The sequence below is a fragment of the Colossoma macropomum genome, unplaced genomic scaffold (assembly GCF_904425465.1).
Source record: "Colossoma macropomum unplaced genomic scaffold, Colossoma_macropomum, whole genome shotgun sequence".
NCBI lineage: Eukaryota > Metazoa > Chordata > Actinopteri > Characiformes > Serrasalmidae > Colossoma > Colossoma macropomum.
This window is the reverse complement of record NW_023494798.1, coordinates 6050436-6059796: the sequence shown is the minus strand read 5'-3', so window position 1 is coordinate 6059796 and position 9361 is coordinate 6050436. Positions and strand designations below refer to the sequence as shown.

General features: G+C 41.2%; 1 pseudogene; it reads right to left on the bottom strand.

Moving 5' to 3' along the window:
* Positions 1-4306: 4306 nt before the first annotated feature.
* Positions 4307-8918, bottom strand: LOC118818490 (annotated as a pseudogene).
* Between the last annotated feature and the right edge of the window lie 443 nt (positions 8919-9361).

Below are 9361 nucleotides of genomic sequence, written 5' to 3'. Positions count from 1 at the left end.
ATTATCCTCTCCTGCCCATTACAATTGAGATTCAGGGAAAAAAGCATAACGTGAAGGTGGCGGTTAGTCCATGCCTTACCCATCCTCTGATTTTGGGGACAAATTGGCCGCAGTTTGGGGTGCCAGTGAAGGCTTTGGTAGAGGATGGGTCCCGCAGTGCTATAAGTAAGGGGGCATGTGCCACGCTCAAGGCAGGCAGGCTTCCGTATCCATCTGTGGCAGCTCCTGAGCGAGGGGGGGATGGGAGGTGGAGAGTGTGGCCACGCCTCCAGGGGTCACCCTCTTAGCTCCCCTCAGGGATTTCCCTTTGGAGCAGTCACGTGATGATTCACTGAAGTATGCCTTTGACAAAGTGAAAGTTACTGATGGTCAGTTGCTCGAGCCCGGAAGGCCCCTGTAATATCCCCATTTTTCACTCATTAAAGATTATACAGAGTGACGTGGGATGCTCAAACATCAGAGGTTTTAACTCAGCTGTAAGTACCAAAAAGCTGTAGGGAAATGATATTCCATGCGGCTCATAATAATCCCATGGCAGGGCATCTGGGGCAAGAGAAGACACTATACGAATTGCTGGGCATTAAATCGATTCGTACCAGTGTTTACCACCCCCAAATGGATGGACTGGTCGAACGCTTTAACCAAAGCCTTAAAAAATATGAATCAGAAGTTTGTTCACAAGGCCACTAAAAATTGGGATAAGTGGCTAGAACTCCTGTTGTTTGCAGTGTGAGAGGTACCGTAAGCCTCCTCAGGGTTTTCTCCTTTTGATTTATTGTATGGGAGGAGAGCCTAGTCGTCAATAAAGAGTACTGGGAGGAGGGACCTTTAAACAGCAAAAATGAAATCCAATATGTTCTTGACCTGAGAGCAAAGCTCCAAGCACTGGGTCACTTAACTCAGGAGAATTTGCTTCAGGCTCAAGAACGCCAGAGCTGTGCCTACAACAGGGGCACTCAGCTGCTTAGGTTTTCACTGGGAAACAAAGTACTCGTTTTACTCCCCACATCGAGCTCCAGATTGCTCACCAAGTGGCAAGGACCCTTTGAGGTCACACGGCGACTGGGAGAAGTTGACTATGAAGTCAGACGGACAGACAGAGACGGGGCACTTCAGGTATACCACCTCAATCTCCTTAAACCCTGGAGGGAGGCGCTCCCTGTTTATCTGGCGACGGTGGTTCCCGAGAGAGCTGAGTTGGGGCCAGAGGTCCCAACCAAACTTAATCACACTCCGACTCCGGTCCCCTGTGGGGACCAGCTCTCCCCGTCCCAGAAAGCAGAGGTGGCCAAGTTACAAATGGAGTTTTCCGATGTGTTTTCGCCTCTGCTTGGCCATACTGACCTCATAGAACACCACATTGAAACTCCTCCTGGTGTGGTTGTACGCAGCCAGCCTTATCGCTTGCCTGAGCACATAAAACAGGTGGTTCAGAATGAAATTAAGGCTATGCTCAATATGGGAGTAATCTAAGAGTCCCACAGTGATTGAAGCAGCCCCGCAGTACTTGTCCGCAAGCCCAACAGGACTGTTCGTTTCTGTGTGGACTACAGAAAAGTAAATGCGTTGTCTAAATTTGATGCTTATCCAATGCCGCGTATTGATGAACTGCTCGATCGGTTAGGTGCTGCTCGTTTTTATTCAACACTGGATTTGACCAAGGGCTATTGGCAGATACCCTTGACTCCAGTATCCCGAGGAAAAAACGGCTCCACGCCGTTTGGGTTACACCAATTCGTCAGTCTTCCCTTCGGGTTATTCAGAGCACCAGCCATGTTTCAGCCATTCATGCATGGAATTCTCTGCCCCCACTGTGCTTATGCCACTGCCTATTTAGATGACATTATCATATACAGCAACAAATGGCAGCAGCACGTGCAACATTTGAGGTCGGTTCTGAGATCGTTGAGACAGGCGGGGCTTACAGGCAACCCAAAGAAGTGTGCGATTGGACGGGTAGAAGTACAGTATCTGGGCTTCCACTTGGGTCACAGACAGGTGCATCCCCAAATTGATAAGACCGTGGCAATTGCGACCTGTCTGAGGCCCAAGACTAAAAAGGAGGTGAGACGGTTCCTGGGGCTGGCTGGCTATTATCATAGGTTCATACCTAATTATTCGGACATCACCGGTCCGCTGACTGATCTCACTAAAAGGGGAGCACCAGATCTGGTACAGTGGACGGAGCAGTGGCAACAGGCTTTGAACCTGGGAGGAGAGCCTAGTCGTCAAAGCAGCTCTCTGTGGGGGCCCGCTGCTGCATTCGCCTGACTTTGCTCTCCCATTTGTCTTGCAGACTGACGTGTTGGACAGAGGGCTGGGGGCCGTTTTGTCCTAGTTGGTGGAGGGGGAGGATCGCCCTGTGCTTTATATAACTCGGAAATTATCGCCTCGGGAGACTAAGTACAGCACCATTGAAAAAGAATGTCTGGCCATCAAATGGGCGGTCCCCACTCTCCACTATTACCTATTCGGGTGCCCTTTCACCCTCTGTTCTGACCACACCCCTCTCCAGTGGCTCCACTGCATGAAGGACTCCAACTCCAAAATCACTCCTTGGTATCTAGCTCTCCAACCCTTTAGACTTGAAGTGATTCAAAGGCCGGGGGCTTGGATGGCAGTGGCCGACAACCTCTCCCACTCAGGAGGTTGTCGGCCGGATACAAACAGTCCAAGGCAACCAAAACAAAGATGATATCTGATGGAGGGCCTCCTGCTCCTCTTGATGTTGGCGGCTCCCAAGCCTATGTCTGTGGCGTCGGGAGCCCCCCATCGGATATTGTCTTTGTTTTGGTTGACTTGGACTGTTTGTATTGTTCTTTGGCTGTAATAAAGGCAGGTTGCACTTGAATCCACTCTCAAGTCTGTCCCTTCATGTTATAACTTAGAAATGTACATATTAATTTTGTTTTTACAACAGTGACTGTTCACACTAAATGAAATGATATGAAACATGCCAACACAAACTCAAAGAGTTGTTCATTTGAACTTTGTGTTTGTCTTTTCAGTGCAAAACTAACGTGACACTGCACAGGCAGTGTAGAAAGACTAAGATAAAAAATACCAATGAATCTGTATGTAACAATAGCCTTAATAACCTCTTACTTAATTTTTAATTGAAACCCACAGGCAAATATAAAGAAAATAAACAAGCCTTGGAATTGCAAGGAGTACCAAACAAGACTTCACGAAGCGTATCATATGGTTTATATACAGTACAAAACGATTGCAAATGACACACAGGTGAGACACTCATGGCATGGAGGGGAATATGAGCAGTGAATGTGACATCATTTAACATGAAGACAAAGTTTATTGCAAAATAATTGTATAGTATTTGATTTATTACATATTGAATCATTTAATATATTTTCAACATGATAATAATAGTTAGTGGTAATAGTAGCTAATTGTTAATTTAGCTAATTATTTCTACCATAGTTAGGTAAATGCTATATTATAACTGAATGCATCTGTAATAAATTACCAGGCTTCAAATGAGTGAAAAAGTGGACATGTATTTTTTGCACATTGCAACATCTTTTGTATCATATTTCAAAAGCTTAAAATATACAGATTTTGACAAAAGAAAATCTACAGTATGCAAAAAGTCTGACATCACGTTGACAATCTGAGATGTTATTCATTTAAACCTGTAAATGAACAAAAGAATGTTTTAGAATTTTGAAATATTTAAAACAAAGGTAAGAGAAGTTGAATTAAGAAGAATTATTCAAGATTCGGCACTATTTCTAGGTCAATATGCAATGTAAACTAATTTCTGACATTGACCATGTTAAGGCCTTTGTCAGTTTTAATCTTATCTCTTCCATTGAAATGTGTTCACAGGATTTTCAGGTAAATCTGATCTACTCATTAGGGCCAGAGCCAGTCAGACACATCTCAAGAGCACTGTTTTGCAACTATTGCTAGCTGTTTTTCAACATATATGTGTATATTTTGGTCTACTAAAATTTCATCAAGAGTGCATCAACGATTCATCCAGAAGATCACGAAAGAGATTTTGAATAAACCTTTGTCTTCAACAAATGCAATAAAACACTTAAATACTGCATTTTGTGTTTACTTTATTTAAATGTGTCGGGGGCTCCTGGAGTGGCGCAACCGTCTAAGCGTTGGCCCTATCATCAGGAGATCGCGAGTTCGATCCCTGGTGATGCTACAGCCATCCGTAGCCGGGAGTCCGAGAGAGCACAATTGACCTCGCTCTCTCTGGGTGGGTGGGATGGCTGCCTTTCTCCCCCCATCACTCACTCAGCGCAATGCTAGTCAGCGCAGGCGTCTGTTAGCTGACGTAACAGATCTGGGGGTTGGCGTTTTCCTCCGAGCGCTTGCGGCTGTCCAATGACGTTGCGTGAGTGGCAGCTCGAAAAGAAGCGGTGGCTGGTTTCACAGGTCTCGGAGGAAGCCTGTGTTAGCCTTCACCCTCCTAGCGTTGATAGCATTGTGTGTGATTGGGGGAGTCCTAACTAGCGGGTGGAATTGGAGATGACTAAATTGGGGAGAAAATCGGGTAAAAATCGAAAAAAAATAATTAAAAAAAAAAAAATTAAATGTGTCAAATTAGCAAAAATAGAAGAAATCGGATGAGGGGTTCACAGCACTGTAAGCAATGTGACTTCACAAGGGAGCCTGAATAGCCAATGCTGAGCAGAATGTTCGGCGGAGACCAACTTAACTATAAAGTAACTATTTTAACTTTGTTAGCTGTGCAGAAAGCTAAGGTTATTAAATATTCGAAGTGAGCAAACATGCCTCAACACCAGCAGAGAAAACTGTTTGGGCTTCAGTGTTGCGCTAAATTCAAACAAATGTCTTTCATTTCAATTTATTATTAAATGGAAAAGCTGAATCTAGGGCTATTAAAAATATTCAGGCCATTACATCAGTGGATTTGTCCTCGTGACACAACCGTGTTGCATTTTAGGTTGCAGTAAATCACAAAGATAGCTCTGGCTGCATACTGCACTATTTGCTGGAGCAGTTCGTCATCCTGGGGAAAATTTGTATTGGTCACATAATGCATACTACTTACTGTTTTTAGGCACAGTCAATATGTGAGCAGTAGTATGCTACTTCAAACACAGCCAAAAATACTACTTTTTCACTCTCACAGTTATGCTGGTAATCTAATTTGCAGTGAAATATTTTATATTAAATTAGAAAACAATGCAAAATAAAAGCATATTTTACTTTATATTTGTATTTTAATCAATAAGATGTAAAAAAAAAATAGTAATAATGAAATTCAGAGTGATCTGTTGTGAAGAAAGCTACTGCAAGAAATACACTGGCTCACTAGTTATTTTGAATAGCAAATGAAATGGCTATATTTGTGTTATAGAACTTGTGATCCCCTGGTTCATAGTTCCATTATATATAAAAAAAAATCAGGCGGTCACTTCCTCTGAAAAATTCACGACAAACTACACTTACTGATTTTGTTTACATCACAGAGATTATTTTGATTATTATTATTTTTTAATCAGTGGGATTCCCCTTTAACATCTTTTAAAATGTTAACAAATTAAGATTACGTTGGCAAGGACCATGTGCTTTAACTACGGCCATATTAATAGTGAATGTGCAGCTCACTTAACTGGTACTTTACTCATAATTTGCTTTTTAGTGTTCTTTTCTGGTTTCAATATTATTATGTAACACTTTGGGAGAAAGATACAGAATAATAAACCAAAACTTGAAGCCAAAATAGCAAATATCTCCACAGCTACAGTGAACTTTCCAGGAGAGCTGACATAAGCTGGGATGAAGGTGATCCAAACTGCACAGAATATGAGCATGCTGAATGTGATGAACTTGGCTTCATTAAACTTATCAGGCAGTTTCCGAGCCAGAAAGGCTAAAACAAAACACAGTAGAGCCAAGAGTCCTATATAACCCAGCACAGCCCAGAAACCTATAGCTGAGCCTAACAGACATTCTAGAATGATCTTTTCCTTGTAGTGGTTTCGATTTTTGAAGGGGAAAGGAGGGGATGTTGTTAACCAAAGCAAACAAATAAGGACCTGTATGAGAGTGAAAGCAAGAACACTGAGTCTCTGCTGTGGAGGCCCAAACCATTTCATGACATTACTGCCTGGAAGTGTAGCTCTGAAGGCCATTAACACCACTATTGTTTTCCCCAGAACACAGGAGATGCAGAGGACGAAGGTGATCCCAAACGCTGTGTGGCGCAGCACACAGGACCACTCAGAGGGCTGACCAATGAAAGTAAGTGAACAAAGAAAACACAGAGCCAGAGAGAAGAGCAATAAGAAACTCAGCTCTGAGTTGTTGGCTTTGACTATTGGGGTATTTTTGTGTCTGAAGAATATAATTGCTATTATTATTGTCAGAAATGTACCAACAATTGAAACAGCTGTTAGCAAGATTCCCATAGTTTCCTCATACGACAAGTATTCAATTTCCTTCCTTACACATTCATTTTTAGGTGGATTTGACCAGTAGTCTTGATAGCATTGTTCGCATTTAATCGAGTCTGTCAGAGAGAAAAAAAACAGCATGAATAACAAACAAAGTTAAATGTACTGGGAAAATAATTGAAGGAATGCATTGGTTATATTGTCTCCTAAAACATGGAGTAAACTTCTAAACAGATTAAACTTCATTAAAAAAATGTTCTGGAATATTTTGTAGTTACAAGAGTAATACCAAAAATATTTGGCCTTTTTTCCAGCATTTTTGATTTTTTTGTACCTGTCATATTACTGATCTCTCCTTCAGCACATGGTATACAATCATAGCAGCAGATAGGCTTTCCTTTCTGTACAGCCTTCCTGGTGCCTGGAGGGCAGCTCTCACTGCACACAGACACCGGCACCTACGATCAAAATAAATCTTTAATAACCTGAGAATTAAACATTCAATTAATACATATCAAATCTCTAATAAGTTTAATTTTACCTGATTTTTATTTTGTGCCCACACAATAGAGGCCATTTTCACTGTTAATCGATTGTAAGCAGGAAATGAAAAGTCATAAAATCCAACAGTGACAAACTCATGGTGATCTTCAATAGTTTGCCAGTTTATTATTTCATATTTAGCCAAAGGGTCACCATTTTTATCAAAATAAACCTCTTCGCCATCTTTGCTTTTAAAGCGCACCCTTTTGAGATGTTCTAGAAACTGAATTAATAGAATAAAGTTTAAATTACAACATTTGAAAGAAATGAACACTTCCTTCTTCTTAAAAGTACAGCATTTTAACAGATTCTTCTGAATTAGTGCTACACACTTGTGCCAAAGCTCTGAAACTCTAAGTTTAAAATCTGTGTTTAAACAGACTTTTAACTTACAGTGAGAGGATCAGGCTGCTTCTTTGTAGGACATGTTTGCGTGCAGCCAAGAAGGTCATGTAGGGTATGGGCAATAGCATACACTGCTTTATACACATTAATGAAAAAAGGCATCTGGGACATGTCTGTGAATTCATTTTCCATTTCAGACAGTTTCTCCTGGCCTGTACACACTGTCGAATATTGTGAATCATTCTTCACTGAATATTTGCACTTAAACAAAGCCTCCCAGAATTCAGTAAAAATAGCACTGCCTGCAGACTGAAGTGGATTTATATGTAGAATGAATTCCTTTAAACCTGTCACTGTTGTTTTGGGTACAGCTAGTCCCTATGGCTCCTTGCAGTATTTTGTGCTTATCCATTCTGGCTACAGTTGAATCAGAGATCCAAGCTTCAGTTCCCACCCACTGATATCCAGTAATATTGTGCTCATGAAATACATTCAGCAAAATCTCAAAGTCCCAATAAGTCACAAATGCCACAATCACTCGAGAAGTAGAGCTTTTGATCTGCTGGATTATTCTCAGCACTTTCTCTTGTGAGTAAGTTCGAAAAAATGGAAGGGAATATTCTAGACATATACCCAATTGTTCTGCAGCTTGCGTAAATGCAGCCATCCCACTGTTTCCATAATCATCATCTCTTCTTAATGCACCCACCCATGTCCAGCCAAACTGCTTGACCATCTCTGCCAGTGCTCTGCTTAGGTAGTAATCACTGGGAATAGTGCGCAGAAATGAGGGATATATCCTTTTATCACCGAGACACTCGCAGGTGGCCGCGTAACTGATCTGAGAACAGATTCACACAGGAATTATGTTTAATCTCAAGTATTTTTATGCCAGATATTAACTAGTTTTAATATTAAAGGTAAGATCTGGAGTGATTTTACCTAGACATTATAAAAAAAAACTTTCTTAAATTCTTACTAAGGGAATGTTGAAAGGTCCAACACTCTTTGCAATTGCCGTTGATATTGAGGAGTGTGTCTCGCCGATTATGGCTTGCACCTGTGCTGGCTTTGTGCAGGGCTCATTCAATGTTGCGTTCTCATTTCCATTAATAAGTGCCATAGCCATTCTGACCCCCATAGCCGTGGAACTGCATGTGTCATAGAGCTTGTAGCCCAGTGAGACACCAGGGAGTAAAGAGGAACTGTTGTTGATCTCTTCTATTGCAAAGATCAAGGACTGTGAAAACTGTATGGCTCTGAAATCAAGACTGGATAAGGCAGAAAAACAGACATATACAGACATTTTAAACATTACCTCTAGTATCTTCATTGCTAGTACGTGATACAACTGTTGAAAATTATATATTCATTGAATGTATGAAAAATTTCAGTTTGCATTGCTGCTTACCTCACACAATTCAGCGGTGATGGTTTGGCTGCATAGGACACGTTTGTGATTTCCCAACTCCTATGGAAGGGTAAAATCCCTCCAACTATAATGTCACCATCCTTTGACAGTTGTGGGTATACCGGCTCTCCTTGCAGGCTACAGAAAGTCCCATTTATCCTCAAAAAATTGATAATGACCATTACCACATGTAAGAGACTAAAGATAGACTCCATCCAGCCATTCAACTACAGAGTAGAGATAATGATTGGGTGTGTTCAAGATCTAATGTTTCAGCTGGTTGGATGGAAAGAGTTTGTGGTATTTATACAGTTAGGAATGCAAATCCTCTACGGTAATGTTACACTGCTGGGACACAATCAAAGGAGGTGTGACTTTCAGAGGTGAACAGCACTAATCTGAGAAAAAGTTGGCTGAGAATATTGCCTGTTTTACCTTTGTAATTGTATATTTCCTTTACTTTTGTATCCCACTTATAGGAAAGTAAATGAACAGAAAAATGTCAAATAATTTTAAAACTTCTTGTAAGACTGAGTGAGTGATTCCAGTTTCTTGCTTATTTTTACTGGAATTCTCTACTCCAGGATGTGGCTAGCCATATGATTTTGTTAATCCTACTGCCTCCAATGCAGCACTACTAGCCTTATGTGCTAATCTG